Source organism: Triturus cristatus, chromosome 2_2 (genome assembly GCF_964204655.1).
Source record: "Triturus cristatus chromosome 2_2, aTriCri1.1, whole genome shotgun sequence".
In the NCBI taxonomy this organism is placed as follows: domain Eukaryota; kingdom Metazoa; phylum Chordata; class Amphibia; order Caudata; family Salamandridae; genus Triturus; species Triturus cristatus.
Window position 1 is genome coordinate 128,585,039 of NC_140582.1, and position 17,874 is coordinate 128,602,912.

The window sequence follows — 17,874 nt, forward strand, 5'->3', positions numbered from 1 at the left end:
AAATGAAGTCAGCAAAACAGGAGACCAGAAAGCAAAAAAGTCAGGGGAAACCATGCCAAGGATGCCAGGTCTAACACGCTGATTATAACTTGATACATTGCATCACATATGACATATTAAATTACCTCATTGATGATATCACTGATCAGATTTAAATAACAACATTGATTAATTACTAATGAGATCAACCAATTATGTTGTGTGTTATAGTCTTTGTGTACCAGGAATAATACAATAACCGAAATCAATGGTTGGACTCTTATAATCTTGTCTGTAAGCATTTAAAAGATACAAAAACAAAATGCATATCTCAGAAGTGAAACACTTTTGATGGATGTCATTGTAATTTTACTTGCATTCACCCAAACGATTGGTGCAGTGGAGGTTTGTCACTTGCAGAAAGCTGGCTGCAGAATATCATTCAACAATTGACCCTTTGGTCAACCTTTCCTGTTAAGGGCTGAAGGCTGAGTATGTAGTATTAGGTGTTCAGTGAAGGGTGAGTGCAGGGCCGGGCCAAAAGTGAGGCCCTGTTGATAAATCTGCTTTGTGCAATGCCGAGCGCCATGCAAAGTGGGGTCTGTACACATGTGGAGGGTTGAGTGCAGAATCTAGACATAGGGGAAGCCCACTGCCCAATCATTATTGCATGTTGATTTCAGAGTACAGTTTGACTCCAGGCCTTGCAGACATCCTCCTCCATGTATGTCCAAAGTATGTGCAAAGTGCAGTTGGCCCACTTAAGAAGGCGTGGCTGCAGACCATGGCCACAGCCTAATCACTGTGGCAAACTTGCCCTCTGTATGGAGGAAGATTGTGTGCAGTGGAGGTTTGATGTGTATAGAGGATTGGGAGCAGGGCCTTGTCAGAGCTTAGGCACTGAGTTTAAATCCTGATGCGAATTAGATGTTGATCTGGCCAGAGGCTATGACTGAGATGTCATTACTGATGGCATCAATGATATCATTTAAAATGTCATGAGTGATGTAATATGTGAAGTCATAAGCAGTGCATGTTGGTGAGCAAGTTGTAGTTAGTTAACTAAACTATAATCAGTTTACTTTAGTGGTTTGGGATTTTTTAACGTAAGCGTACGTCTCATTTCAATGCCTAACTATAACGTCAGTTTAGCCATTGCTTTTTCAGTGATTTGCAGTTTTTTGATTTTAACATAGGTGTTTGTCACAGTACGGAGGATGAAGACATGGAGCATCAAAACGCCAGGCTGCAAATCAACACAACTTTTTTTATTACAGAGCAGGAATTATGAATACGAAAGAAAAGGAAGTCAGACAGACCAGTGAGAGACAGGGGCTCTACTGATCATGCATGAGGAGAAAGAAGTTGAGGCAGAGTTGCGGGACATCGGAAGAGGGGATCAAGATTTAGTGGAGAATAGAACTGTCGAGTTCATGTCATTCACACCTGCTGAGCAAGAAAACCTGTTAAAGAGGCAGGAAAAGAGTTTTTAGGACCTGTCTCATGACAAGGAAGTACTGCCATGGAAAGGGAACGAGAGTCCGGAGAATGCAGTGACCGAAATGCAGAGCAGATGCCGGCAAAACATTCAAACTAAGCCAGTTGTGTGGCCACATACTAAATAGAGACGAGGGGGTTAGAAGAAAAGGGGAGGATATCGGGAAGCAGTAAATGAGCAAGGTTTTAGGTTTATGGTGAATCCCTACATTTGGGGAATCTGGTTCTTCTCCTTTTGTTGTTTTCATTTCCCTTTCACACTCTTAATTGGTTTTGGATAAATAAGGACACTATCACTAGAGTAAGGACAAATTCTATATCTCTGTCCTGTTGGGAAAGGAGTAGTATGTTCTAGGATTCTTTTTATTTTGGAGCACGGACTAATATCACCTTAGGGATAAGTGAGAGAAAAGGAATCACATTAAAGCTAACCTCACGATGCATGTATTATAATAATAATAGTCACTTACCTGATATATCTTTTCTGCCGAGGTGGCGGTGGCAGGGAATGCTGAAGGACCTGAAATCAAAGAAGAAGCAAGAAGCTTTAAATAACTTCCAAATAACAATCATCTACCCAAATAAATAAATTACTATACTTAAGATAGGATTCCTTGAATTAATGATTAATTGGACGACACGTGGTGGAGAATTTGGGTATAAAGCAATTTGAAAATAAATGGATGCTCTAATTTATCATCTAGTTCAAAACCAACATAAGTTAGGATGAGCGTTGGAACACCAAATATCCTCCACAAACGCTGACAAGGAAATCTTTAGCGACGCCTTAAAGACTCAGACTGAACATCTCAACAAAATACCACAGGAATAATTACAAGTGACCACCAGATTGGCTAATTATAGAAGATCCCCAAGTATGGAGCCTATGGTGACGCTACATAAATTACAGGCAGGACAAGATTTGGTTTCATGTTTATGGAATTTCGAACAGACTGCCTGAGCTAGCTTATGGCCTTTAGACTGCTGCCCTTTTTAATTGGCCCTGTAATTAACTGGAGAAGCCCAAGCTTCTTACAGTTCACAAATCCTGAGGGAAAGACTACTTATGAAGAAGTCAAGAAGTGATTTAGGACAGAGCAGGGTTGGATGAAGAAGCCTATAGGTTAAGGTTTAGACAAGAGAGAGGAAGCCCGGGTGACACACCTGAAACATTATATTTAAAGTTAAAAACAGCAGCTGAGAAGTTGCTCAAACCTCAGGAACATAGTAAAGAGACAATTATGGATAAAATCTGTCTTAAGCAGGTCCTAGAAGCTTTGCCTAATCATACCCATAAGTGGCTATGAGAACATTCAGGACTCACTATTGGCTAAGCTGTGGAAATGTCCACTACATTTTCTAGGGTTCAAACAAGGTTTCACCCGATGGAGGTCAAGAAGAGAATTAAACATTCAATAAAATCAGAAGTATCACAAGTTGAAAATAAGTCTTTTAAAAATTTGAAGGTTATAAAAACGATCCCTTTAGCTAAATCTGATTTACCACTGGCATTAGGACCCCAATGTTTTCAATGTGGGGAATCAATGGAAAACAAATATGCCCCAAGCTCCATTTACTATACATAAGAAATGGGTCAAGGCAATATTAGATTTTGGATACAATTAGTCGGTTGTACAAACTGATTTGATACTTCCTTCTCAGATAATTCCTGACAAGTTCGTCCACATTCAATGTGTGCATGATGATGTAAAGACCTACTCATTAGCTCGATTGGTTATCATCACGATAATCTGTCAAGATATAGAGGTTGAGGTAGGAGTTCTTTGAGATTTGCCTGAAGATTTTATTATAGGAACTCATAATCCCCATTTTCTGAGTTATTCAAGAAAACGTTATTAAAACCAGAAGATGAAATGCGCATCAGAGTCGTAGAAAAAAATATATAGTCTCAACATGCTCTACTAGCTCTAGAGCCATTGATGACAGACCGCAATTTTAGGGTCACTCAAGTAAATGATGCCCTGCTACAACCCATATGGGAAAAAGCTAAACAGAATCGCACTGACATATACCCACATTTCCAGAAAAAACATGAGCTGTTATATAGGGTAGCAGGACCCACAGAACCACACCAATTGTTAGTCCCTAAGGAGTTTCAGGACCAAATTATGTTTCATGTTCATACTCATTTGAGGGCAGCCCATTCAGGAGCAGAAAAAAGACACCCAAGAGATTCTATTTGCCAGGTATTGTTTCACATATAAATGAATACTGTCAAGAATATGAAATTTGTCAATGAAAGAATCCCTATAGACCTCCTAAGGTCACATTATAGCATTTACCTTTTGTAGGTACACCTTTTGAGAGGATAGGAATTGATCTTATTGGCCCACTCCCAAAATCATCCAAGGGGCATCAATACACCCTTGTATTGGTAGATTATGCCACTAGATATCCGGAGGCCTTTTCTATAAGAAGTACAGAGAGTAAAAATATAGCAGAACAGTTGATAGAATTATTTTATTGGGTGGGTTTTCCAAAATAGATACAGACCAGGGTACTCCTTTTGCTTCAAAATTAATGTCCCATGTATGTAAACAATTAGACATAAAACATCTGTATACCAACCTTAAACGGACGGACTGGTACAACATTGTAACTGTTCTCTTAAACTTATATTGAAAAATATGGTATTTAGTGAAGGGAAGAATTAAGATAAGATACTCCCTCTAGCCCATTTTGTTTTAAAGGGACTTCTGCAGAGTAGTTTGGGATGTTCTCCTTCTGAATTAATATATGGGTGGAGACCTCATACCATTTTATAAATTACTAAGGATGCCTGAGAAAAGGATGCAGAACAGACGACAGGTACTTTATTAGAATACACCCAACATTTGAAGACAGGTGTTGGAAAAATAGGGGAATTAGCTGCCTGTAATTTAGAGACAAGTCAAAAGTGACAAAAACAAATATATGATAAGGGAAGTAAATGGAGAATATATCAAGATGGAGGTTGGGTACTTGTGTTACTAGCTATTTCTTGTTCCAAAATGCAGTTGGAATGGAAAGGACCCTTTAAAATACTTGAGAATTGGAAATGTTACACATGAACTGAAACTGGGTACACATAAGTAACAAATCTTTTATATAAATCTCCTAAAGTAGTGGTTAGGCCCTATTCCAAAATCCATTTGTACCATCAATCCCGTCGAGAACCCCAATAGTACCTTAAAACAACTCCCTATAAATGAGGCGTTCTTTAATGATCATAAAGAAGAACTAGTAAAAATACTACAACCCTTTTCCTCTATTTTCTCAGCTATACCAGGAACAACTATCATAACTGAGCTTGCCACCCCACCACAAGAAGGGAAAATGATAAGACAAAGACTCTATAGAATTCCAGCAGCCAGGAGACTCGCTATACAGAGTGAAACCGAGACAATGTTAAAAATGGAAGTCATAGAACCTCCTCAGAGTAATTGGTCTTATCCCATAGTCCTTGTCTCTGAACCAGATGAAAGTATACGGTTTTGTATACATTTCAGAACCATTAATAGTATATCTAAATTTGATGCATACCCACCTCCCAGAACAGATGAATTGATTAAAAAAAATCTAGGGTATGCAAATATATATTTACTATTGACCATAACAAAAGGTTATTGGAAAGTCCCATTAAAAAAAAAAGCCAGGTAGAAGACAGCCTTCTCTACTCCATTCAGATTATATCAATTCACAGTCCGCCCCTTTGGACTCCATGGAGCTCCGGCCACTTTTCAGCGCCTTATGAACAAAGTATTAAAAGGTCATCAGAAATACTCAACCGCTTATCTAGATGACAGTGTCATTTTTAGTTCCACTTGGAAAGACCATTTAAAATATTTAACAAATGTCTTCAAAGAATCAACAAGGACCAATCTGCATATAAATACAAAAATATCTAGAGCTGGTTTTAGTAAAGTCAATTAGCTAAGATATATTTTATGCAATGGGGTTATTGAACCACAATCAAAGTTAAGTTAAGACTATTACTGAGCTACCGTTCCATAAAACAAAAAAGAGGTGAGTGATTTTTAGGATTAGTGGGGTATTATCAGAGATGCATTCCTTGATATTCTACTCTTGCTGCCTCTTTGACAGACCATTTAAAGAAAAGAATCAAAAATACCCCTTTTCAATAACCATTTCTAGAAGCCAAAAGAGCTTTTCAAAACTTAAAGAAGGGGTATTCCATCTACTACAACACAAAAATATAGTTTAGTAGGAGGGTCCTAGGGAAGTTTTAGAGACGTGCAAAGGATTCTATCCCCAAGAGAAAATCAGACAGAAAAAACACATACGGAATCCTTGGGTCTATTATGTGCAAGATATTGATAAATACAAAGTAACTGAGCCATAAACTATAACACACAGACCTAACTGTAGAAAATTCCCTTTTCAGGATGAAATTCCTCACTCACCAAAGGTGACATGCTTCATCATATGGGATTCTCCTCCTAAAAGAAAAACCTAGTTCCTTTGGGGTCTACAACCCCCTCTCTGAGAGGGAGGAGCACAGGGATGTTTTCAGATACCTAATTTTAGATATTCTAAATCCACAAGTGATGAGAAGAATAGTTTGAGTGAGGGCGCAGTGCAAAGAAAATACAAAAAGTGCAAAAAGTGTAAGTAAAACTAGCTAAAGGGTGAAAAATATATGTTTTATTCAGAGAAACCCTTTGCCGGGATTTAAAACAGTGCACCAGCGACATGGATTTAAGTCGCAATGGTATGGTGGAAAAAAGTGGTCGACATGTTTCAGCCATAAAAGCCCCTGAGTCGGGCAAGGCTTTCTTCAGGACCTATACAGATGCTGCTGCTGGAGTGCTCAAGTGAATGAACGAAAAAAGGATACAAGAACCAATTGTGCTCAGAATCCTACTTCTCCGGAAGGTGAATTTACCTAGTGGAGACAGAATCAATTATTCAGATTCATATGACCTGTGGTAAAAATTATATATATATATAGCTAATGGTTCAGTAACTACTGTAAGTGAAAAAAAGAAAAAGAGAAATACTCTCTTACCCGCTATTACTGGGCAAAGAGACCCACCTCAACCTGACGACAGCTCAGGATGGGGGCACCGCTCTGGGAAAACAAATAATAATGAGACAATGTCATTATTGACATCTGTACTATTCATGTCTGATGACATTTTTCTTGAATCATACAAACAGTGACAGTCAGAAAATGTTTAAAGGGCAAACAAATAGGGAGAAAATCTGGTGGCACATAGACTGGGCAGGAAACTAACATATAAAGAGTATTACTGGTAGAAGCCCTCACATATGAGCCCAAACTATCGTGGAAACCATAGGGCGCAAGAGTTATAGAACCTCTTGAGAAAACCACAGAGGCATAATGGAAAATTGATCAGGCCAACAAAGGAAGTGACCATAAAGGCAATCTCATAGGCGCAATAGTAAGCTAGTAAAACCAAGATACCAGTGACCATAAGGAAAGCACTTAATTTACCACTATTAGAGACCAAAACCTTCAGGAAAAACAGGTATAGAAAAACGGAAAGGCAGAATCAAAAGGTACAGAGAGCCTAGCCACGACACTCACCTCTCCGTCGATACCCCGCGCTCAAATTGAGCCTACAACTGGAGGTGAGTGTCAGTGACCTGGACGTTTGTTTATATAATGCCCGAGAATAATGAGCATCAGGTGTGTAGCCTCCCTTGCAAGAGAAAAAGCGCATGCGCTGATAAAAAGATACTGGTTAGTTGCGCATGCTTTATAGCATGACAACATAATAACGTCGTAATCTGTGGCTGAATCATCCTATTAAGGCGCTTATTTATAAATATGACTCAAGTCCTTATCGAAGGCAAGTGTTAAAATGATGTAGCGTACCTCGCATAGATCATTTTAGACATTGATAAAATGTACGTTAATAGCGCATGCGCCTTACTGTTTGGGCATGCTGGGATACTTAGTTTGAATGTCTAACGCGATCAAAAGACCGGTGCCTACCAATGCATCTAGAAAATGTGAGGTGATATACACTCTGCATAAAAGAGACATAACCTATAGCAGGTATGGTGTTAAAGATTATTGAGAGTAACACACACACATTTTTCAGAATTATAAAAATGCAAGAACATGTAAACGTCTCCCGAATCAGGCATGTTGGGAGATGTATTTCTGACGAAACGCAGTCATTGCCTGTGGAATAACAAGGGAGACAAAGTGCAACTTGTGTACCATCATAACTCGCATGACGTGTTTTGCACCAAGACTACTGTCACACATGGACAACAGGGAGAGGACAAAATATGTATTAGATACCAGACAAATATCAAAACACAAATACCATGTTCCTCATATAAAAGGCAAATAAAAAAAGTTATCTAACCAGTAACCCAAATGTCACACCATGGTCAAGAAAAGGCGTGACGTTATTAAACTCTGTTAGGTTGTCTGTTATCAGTCTCATGAAATTAGACTTGGTAATTGCCTTTGAGATAAGTGCACGTGAACAAGAGTGAACAGTAGACATGTAGTACTGTGAATGTAAAGAGAGTGCTCCTAAACAGTTGTACAAAACAGCAGAACAGATATTGATTGTTACCACAGTGGCAGGTAGTACAGATGTGGTTTCTGTCAGAGTAGAGGATATTTTCAGTTAGTAATAATAGGTAAACACAAAAATTATATCCACGGGGAATTATAGCCATAACAACAACAAAAAAGTATAAGAATGTTTTTTTTTATATCCGCCAAAAGTTATTAGCACCCCCTCATCATGCGTGGTACATGTGTGTAGATTGCCAAATAGACTAAGCCTGAGGAGGACTACGCAATAGCTCCTTATAAAGACACACATGGGATTTCATCATTCAAACCTGTATTGTCACTATCTAATCTGTGAACCCATTGTTGTTCACGCCTGAATAGATAGGTAGTGATGTCTGTTATGTGGCTTGGAATGAATGGTTTCTCAAGAACCGTCCATCTGAGATCTTGTGGAGAGTGATTGGCTTCGAGAAAATGGCTGGTAAATTTGGTAGAGGATTTCTTACAGCGAATTGTACTCTTGTGTTCCAAGATACGGGTTTTGACTTTACACGTAGTCATACCCACATATCAAAGAGTACAAGGACAAGTGAATAAATAGATGAGCTGTTCACTATTGCAATTTGTATGGTTTGATAGTACCCAGGGTTTTGCTAGTCCTATGTCTATCTCTGTAGTATGAGACGTTTGGGGGCAAGCTGCACACGAACCTCAGGGAAAGTGTCCTTTCACCGGAGGTAAACCCCAAAGGGTCTCCTGTTGACCCATCTTTCTGTATCTTGGTCTTGTATGTACCAAGCGGTCCTTGATGTTAGTACTACGTTTGAATGCAAAAAGAGGGTGTGGTAGTAGCTTGGTCCCAATGTTCAATATTCTCCAACTGGACAAGATGCTCTTTTTGATTTTATTTGAAAAACTACAGAATGTGTGTACACAGGTCAGTCTGTTGTTCACTTCTTTCGGCCCACTAGGCTCTATAAGTGCAGCTCTATGGTTGTTAGCGGCCCATCTCAGAGATCTCTTCACACGTTTCTTAGGATTGTGCCTGACTTGTAGTTGGGTTGCCAAGTTGTGTGCATGTTCTTGGTATTTAGAAGTTGACGAGCAATTCCTTCTAAAGCGCAAGAACTGCCCAAATGGCAAATTCTCACGTAGAGCTTTAGGGTGGAAACTCTGCTATGATAGCAATGAGTTTCTTGACATTGGTTTTCGATAAAGCTCAGTGCCCAAGCCCCCATCTGTGGGGAAGATCTTGACATCTAGGAAAGGTAAGCTGGTGTTGCTATACTTGCAGGTAAAATTCAGATATTCATTCCTGTCGTTAAGCCAAGCTTTGAACTCCATGATCGATCTTGGTGTTCCTCTCTAAATCACTAACACATCATCGATGTAGCGCCTCCATAAGCCTATATGGTATTTATATGGATAGGCGCTACTGAAAAAATGTGTTCCTGTTCAAAGGCATGAACGTACAGGTTTGCCAAGCTGGGGGCAAAAACGCTCCTCATTGATGGACCCGACACTTGGAGAAAGAGTTGGTCTTCATACTTAAAAAAGTTCTCCTTCATCGCTATGCAGGCACAGGCGATGATGAAAGATACCTGGGTAATTGTGTCTGGAGCTTCGTTTAATCAAGTCAAGTCAAAAAGCTTTATTTCGATAACAAGTATCATAAAAGCATCAACATTCTTACAATCCATCATTAAAAATACGAGTTATCGTTAAAGCAATAATAATGGAATTATCCTAATCCATAAGAGCATAATGGGTTACCACATTGCCAAAGTGGTAACAGTAACAAGCTATATAGGATCAGTCCTTGGCTCATAAATAAAATTGATTTGGTACCGACATTGAGTACTAGAATAAGATATTTACATATAAAAATGTTATTTAAAATAACAGTGCATCATAATTTGGGCAAGCAAATTAAACACAAATAATAATTTGGATAAGGCCATAATGTTTTATAAAACTGCCCTGCGTAAGGATTTGTGCCTTACTATCCAGACGTAACTTAGATACTTGGCCACACCAAAAGCAAACAAAGTTCTAGGGTCAGACTTCAGGATACGCAAAGCAGCACAATGATCCAAAGTACCCAGTTCTCTGCAAATGGGTTTTAGCCATCTCAATCTTGCCTTTTTATATGCTGGGCAAGCAAACATGAGATGGGCCACGCTCTCGGTCGATGCCTCACAGCAGGGACAGCCCCCAATTGTCTGGTATGGGGAGCTCCACATTGCAGTTTGTTCGAGAACCAGAAGTGAGCCCACCCTCAACTGTATGTAGAGTTCCCTGTCTCGTGGTGTTTGTATAAAATCTAGATATGTTTCTAGGCGTATGTGCTGCTTATGTAGATAGAAATGTTCTGTAAGCCTGCCTGCTTTGGAATTGCTGAGTTCCTGCATATCAACCCAGGCCCAGTAAAGTGTTTTAAGCTCAACGTTACTGGGGGGATTTTGACTTTCCCACGAATCTTTGAGGCCAAGGGCGATAAGTGATTTTTTAACATTATTTATCCATCTGACTCTTTGATTGCCATCTAGGTTCATTACCTCTGTGAGCGCAGCTGCATAGTTAGAAAGTTCAGCAGTCCGCCGTAGGCGGGCCCAAAAAAGCAGTGGCCGCAGCCTGGCTAGGTCTCTAAATGAACGTCTACCCATATCTCTCATCAGGGGTTTCAGTGGCACATTGCGAGGGAGCATCACTAGGTCTCTCAGAAACTTGTGTTCAGACCTGCAAATTTCTTCTACATTGTCGAAACCCCATAGTTCGGGCCAAACTAACTGCCTTTGCAGCATAAATCGTGAGGGCCACTGGTCTACTCTGTGAAGATCGGTGTTCTTTACCTAGTGTCCCAACTGCACATTTGTGGCAAAACCATTTTGTCAATGTGGTGTCTCCAATGCATTTTTTCAGGGAATCGGATGCCTAAGTAATCAAACATACTGACTCTCTCCAGGCCGGTTCCGACTAGGATGAGATTGTCTCAGGGGTTGAACGTCATAAGCTTGGTCTTAGAAGTGTTGATGACCAGCCCCCTAGAATTACAGAAGAGCTGAAATCTGTCCAGGAGTCTTTGTTGCCCTGCCGGGGTCTTTGAAATCAGCAGGGTATCATCTGCAAACAGGAGAGTAGGTACCCTATCTCCTGCCAGGGCCCGATCATCGGATGAAACCACCTGAAGGAAGCTGACCACCCCGTTCACATATAAGGAGAACAGCGTGGGAGCCATAACACAGCCATAACACAGCCCTGGCGTACTCCCCTGTTTACTGGAATCATGTCTGTTTTCTGTTCTTGAGACCCCCACCTCACTTGTGCATAATTGCCCTCATGTAATCTGATCAACAAGTTGAGGATCAATGGGGGAATACCCATCTTGCCTAGTATTTGCCACAGCTGTTCGCAGGGGACCAGGTCAAAGGCAGTCTTTAAGTCAATGAACGCGAGATAAAGGCTGCCCTTGCCAATCACGACTACCTTCCAATAAAGGGGAAGCAGCCTGAATTCTTGGTCAACCATCCCTGTCTTGGCCCTGAATCCCGCCTGGTATTGGGAGAGGACATTCTCGTCCTCCGCCCAATATTGGATTCTCTGCAGCAACACCCTGCCAACTACTTTTTATATAGCATCAATCAGACTGATTGGATGGTATTTGGCAGGGTCCTTCATAACACCTTTTTTGAAAATGGGTACCATTTCTGCACCCTTCCACGATTCAGGTACTGGGCATCCTTTGGCAATGGAACTGATTAAAAACATAATAAAACTTGCTCAATTATGAGGATCTGCAAGGAAGAGATCCCCGGGAAGACCATCTGGTTCCGGGGTTTTTGCTGGGATTATTCTCTTTATCGCCGGTTCTACTTCGCCTAGTGTAAAGAGGTCAGAAATATTTAGGGTGGGGCGGGTACTTGTTGGTCATATGGACCTTCTTTATAAATTGTATCTGTCCCCGAATAAAGTTTTCCAAAATGATCGTGCCAATCTTGGCTTGTGATGTGGTTGGGAATTAGGTCAGGATCTTTTCTACCAGCCCATCTGACAAGGTTCCAGAAAGAGTTAGCATCCCTAGCTATACTAGTATCCTTTAGGTCCTGCCAGTGGGACTCATCCCACTTCAGCTTTGCACAATGGAGAGTAGCTTTGTATTCCTTTCTGGTAATTTGTATTAGAGGACAGTTTTTGTTTTTAATTGCTAGAGTTAGAGCCTTTTTCTTTTGTCCGCATTCTCTAGTAAGCCTGGTTTGCTACGGTTAGTTTCTATTTGGAAGAAGGACCCTATCTGATCTACGGTTCTCCTATATAGTTCTGGGACCTTCTCTATACCAATTATTTCACTAAATGCCTCCTGTAATTCCAAAGTATTCTTGCTCAGGACATGCCTGATGCCAGCCATTTCTGATTCTTGTGCAACAACTTTAGGCCATTTGAGGTACCTTCTGCAATTAGAAGGGACCATTTCTTTAGTCGCCAACGAGGAGTCTACACTGTAAACAGTAGAGGGGGATAACCATGGGACCCTCATGATCAGACATAGTGGGTTATGGTCACTATATGTAGTAGGAACCATTTCCATGTCGATCTTGGTACTTCAAAGTCTAATGTCTATTAAGATGTAATCAATTCGAGAGGGGCAACTAGCTCTATTGAATGTACCTTTTTGTCTAAGAATATATCTTGCCTTTAAAAAACCATAATATTAAGCTTGAGCACTAATAGAAACCTTGTCGTTATAAATATTTCCTTACAATCTGTGTGATATGGCTCACATATAATGATTCTCTTCCATACTTTTTCTTGATAGATATTGTGTCTGCACCTACATGGGTTATGTTATATTGAGAATTCCACAAAAGGACATTCAACACGGTATGCTGCACTTTGAGAATATCATAAAAGGACACATAAAACGGTATGCCTTGCTTTGATATTTAAATATATATAACAAAAATAACCATTTGATTAGTGAATTGGGTCCCTCTGTGTCCTTATCACACACATAGAAGGAGGGTCTGCTAAATAAGATACAAATGTGATATTGATGAATACATATATATGGATATATCATGCTGCTATCCATTGTATCCTTAGATTACAAACCATTCAGGTCCATATAATAAAGAACTTACCTTGACTAAAGACTTGTGGGAACATATAAAGAAGAATTTGATGAAATAAGAATTTTGGTAAGAAAAATTCCCCATTCCGACCATTAAGATATAAGAAATGTTATGCAGATGCTATTTAAAAGTCAACAAGATAGTTTTTAAAGATATCTTTGAGATAGGATTAGTTCCAACAATGGAAATTATGTTTGCCAATAAGAACCGATCCAGTTTGTATGTTATATCTCTTTTCCAGCAGGTTCAAAAGGATTTGTCTATGCTTTTGTGAAATTGTGTATAATGCTGTATATTGTAATAGAGGGTTTTTATTTTTGTAAATAAGATTGTAAATATGATGCTGTTTAAATACAGAACACCTTACCTATTGTTTATATGTATGTTTATGATTACTTGTAGCCTTGAAGAAGTCCGTAAGGACGAAACGCGTTGGCTACGCAGATTTTAAAGAAGAAAATTAAATAAAGTACTTTTAAACGGAACCTGCTGATTGGACTTACTATTATTGGAATCTACTAAATTGTACTGTATATAAATTCTATGATGTGCTGGATCATATTATCTTTGTTCATGATTTCATTGGAGATTTAGGGGTATTGAGTCTCAGATCCCTAGCACCCCAAACAAGCTTAAACCTTTGACCAAATTTTATAATAGGTGCAGATAGAATTGCCTCATACCTCACTCTTGTGTGCCTGTTCAGCTCTATTGTATGTGTTGGCCCGTAGGGCATCTGATGGAGTTCTACCATTGGCAGCCCGCAGTCCGAATTCTAGGGTAAGTGCATTAAGCTGGATTGATCCCTGAGACCATTTTGTGATAGGGGGTATATTTGGAAGTGGGACACTCCACTTTGTGTCATCTTCCTCTACCCCCAACTTGTCCTCAGAGCTTAGGGGCTCAAAGGTACAGTTAAGGTCTCCTGCAACCATGACATATGAGTCAGATGGGCAACCAGAAAGCTCCTGTTCCAAAGACAAGACTATAGATGAAGATTTACCCCCAGGTGTTCCACTTATATAAACATTGAACAGCTCAATAGTTTCACCTCCTTTGTTTCCCTTAATCGAAAGCCTCATTATGTCTGGGCTTGCACATCGATGTTCAATAATTCTGCAGCCCGTGGCAATATTCACTAGGCCTGGGCCAAAATTCCGTTCCGTTCGCGGAAATTGCGATATTTTGGCATTTTCGCGTTCCGCGGAAAGCGCGAAAATGTCAAAATGTCCGCATTCCGCAGCTTAGCGATAATTTTTTTCTTGCTCGCGCTGTAAAACAATACATTCTTGCGCGCGCGCGATCGCCTTACCTGAATCCCTGCTTTCTCCGACAAGTTTTCTTGACCCGGTCGCGTTCTCCACGAGATGTTGGATTTTGGTAGCCATTTTGCGCTGTCTCGCGAGAGTTCGCGGCCGCATTAAAGTCATTTTTCACGCGATCACGTCATTTGTCGTGCGATCACGTCTTTCTTCTCGCGATCATGCACCGCGCGAGTATGAGAAGATTGAGATCTCGAACATGTCATTCTACATCGCGAGCCAGAGGATGAGGACGCGGGCACGTGAAATCGAACGGGAACAGGAGAAAGAGACCGCGAACACGTCATATCCAACGCGACAGGGACAAAGAAGAGAACGCGATCATATCGTTTTCGACACGCCGGCGGAAGTAATGTGAAGCTCGAGAACTCAACAACGTAAAATTTACAATTTGGAGAGGAATACCGGCTCTAGCAGCATGAAACCATCTGAAAATACTGATTTTGGATGAAAAGAACTCCTTACATTCACATTTGGCTTTCCTTTTTTGTGCAAGGAGTCATTTTTTTACAAGGTGGAGAGAGGGAGGAAGTGACACAGAATCTCCAACTTCCTGTTCCTGTCCAGCAGGCTCCTCCCAGTGCTTTGTCCATCTCCTGCTAATTCTGCCTTTGGATTTGGAGCTGGAAAGATCACTCTTTTTGTCTGCTGCATCATTGCAATTGGATTTCAGGATTTTTGGAATAGGATATTTTACAAGTAAGTGGTTGTTGTGTTTGATTGTGGGCATTGCAGTTGTTGTGTAACTACAATTTATTTTTGATAATTAATTATCATCATTCCTTTTTTTTTTGTAAATTTTTTTTAATTTTGTGGGTTGTAGTAGTAGGCCCGAGCTAGCCATGGGCATGGCCTCATGGGTGTGTGTGTGCATGATGAAGCAACTGTTCCTTTTGTTTTTTGAATATATTTCATTTTCAAGCACATTTAGGGCATGGATGGCATTGGATTGAGTTGGGGAAGTGTGTTTTTTGGGGTGGCCTTGCTGATGTTGTTGGGCCTGGCCATGTGGCTGGTGGCCATTTTGAGGCCTAGGCCTATAAGCTTGCCTGGCCTTGTCTGCCAACAGGCCTGCTTTCATCCACTGCTACCAGAGCAGGTAGCCACAGCTTTAGTAATCTACTGTTTTCTGTGTGCTCTGTTGAATTTAGACATCATTTAGGGCATGGATGGCATTGGATTGAGTTGGGGAAGTGTGTTTTTTGGGGTGGCCTTGCTGATGTTGTTGGGCCTGGCCATGTGGCTGGTGGCCATTTTGAGGCCTAGGCCTGCAAGCTTGCCTGGCCTTGTCTGCCAACAGGCCTGCTTTCATCCACTGCTACCAGAGCAGGTAGCCACAGCTTTAGTAATCTACTGTTTTCTGTTTGCTCTGTTGAATTTAGACATCATTTAGGGCATGGATGGCATTGGATTGAGTTGGGGAAGTGTGTTTTTTGGGGTGGCCTTGCTGATGTTGTTGGGCCTGGCCATGTGGCTGGTGGCCATTTTGAGGCCTAGGCCTGCAAGCTTGCCTGGCCTTGTCTGCCAACAGGCCTGCTTTCATCCACTGCTACCAGAGCAGGTAGCCACAGCTTTAGTAATCTACTGTTTTCTGTTTGCTCTGTTGAATTTAGACATCATTTAGGGCATGGATGGCATTGGATTGAGTTGGGGAAGTGTGTTTTTTGGGGTGGCCTTGCTGATGTTGTTGGGCCTGGCCATGTGGCTGGTGGCCATTTTGAGGCCTAGGCCTGCAAGCTTGCCTGGCCTTGTCTGCCAACAGGCCTGCTTTCATCCACTGCTACCAGAGCAGGTAGCCACAGCTTTAGTAATCTACTGTTTTCTGTGTGCTCTGTTGAATTTAGACATCATTTAGGGCATGGATGGCATTGGATTGAGTTGGGGAAGTGTGTTTTTAGGGGTGGCCTTGCTGATGTTGTTGGGCCTGGCCATGTGGCTGGTGGCCATTTTGAGGCCTAGGCCTGCAAGCTTGCCTGGCCTTGTCTGCCAACAGGCCTGCTTTCATCCACTGCTACCAGAGCAGGTAGCCACAGCTTTAGTAATCTACTGTTTTCTGTTTGCTCTGTTGAATTTAGACATCATTTAGGGCATGGATGGCATTGGATTGAGTTGGCGAAGTGTGTTTTTTGGGGTGGCCTTGCTGATGTTGTTGGGCCTGGCCATGTGGCTGGTGGCCATTTTGAGGCCTAGGCCTGCAAGCTTGCCTGGCCTTGTCTGCCAACAGGCCTGCTTTCATCCACTGCTACCAGAGCAGGTAGCCACAGTTTTAGTAATCTACTGTTTTCTGTGTGCTCTGTTGAATTTAGACATCATTTAGGGCATGGATGGCATTGGATTGAGTTGGGGAAGTGTGTTTTTTGGGGTGGCCTTGCTGATGTTGTTGGGCCTGGCCATGTGGCTGGTGGCCATTTTGAGGCCTAGGCCTGCAAGCTTGCCTGGCCTTGTCTGCCAACAGGCCTGCTTTCATCCACTGCTACCAGAGCAGGTAGCCACAGCTTTAGTAATCTACTGTTTTCTGTTTGCTCTGTTGAATTTAGACATCATTTAGGGCATGGATGGCATTGGATTGAGTTGGGGAAGTGTGTTTTTTGGGGTGGCCTTGCTGATGTTGTTGGGCCTGGCCATGTGGCTGGTGGCCATTTTGAGGCCTAGGCCTGCAAGCTTGCCTGGCCTTGTCTGCCAACAGGCCTGCTTTCATCCACTGCTACCAGAGCAGGTAGCCACAGCTTTAGTAATCTACTGTTTTCTGTGTGCTCTGTTGAATTTAGACATCATTTAGGGCATGGATGGCATTGGATTGAGTTGGGGAAGTGTGTTTTTTGGGGTGGCCTTGCTGATGTTGTTGGGCCTGGCCATGTGGCTGGTGGCCATTTTGAGGCCTAGGCCTGCAAGCTTGCCTGGCCTTGTCTGCCAACAGGCCTGCTTTCATCCACTGCTACCAGAGCAGGTAGCCACAGCTTTAGTAATCTACTGTTTTCTGTTTGCTCTGTTGAATTTAGACATCATTCAGGGCATGGATGGCATTGGATTGAGTTGGGGAAGTGTGTTTTTTGGGGTGGCCTTGCTGATGTTGTTGGGCCTGGCCATGTGGCTGGTGGCCATTTTGAGGCCTAGGCCTGCAAGCTTGCCTGGCCTTGTCTGCCAACAGGCCTGCTTTCATCCACTGCTACCAGAGCAGGTAGCCACAGCTTTAGTAATCTACTGATTTCTGTGTGCTCTGTTGAATTTAGACATCATTTAGGGCATGGATGGCATTGGATTGAGTTGGGGAAGTGTGTTTTTTGGGGTGGCCTTGCTGATGTTGTTGGGCCTGGCCATGTGGCTGGTGGCCATTTTGAGGCCTAGGCCTGCAAGCTTGCCTGGCCTTGTCTGCCAACAGGCCTGCTTTTATCCACTGCTACCAGAGCAGGTAGCCACAGCT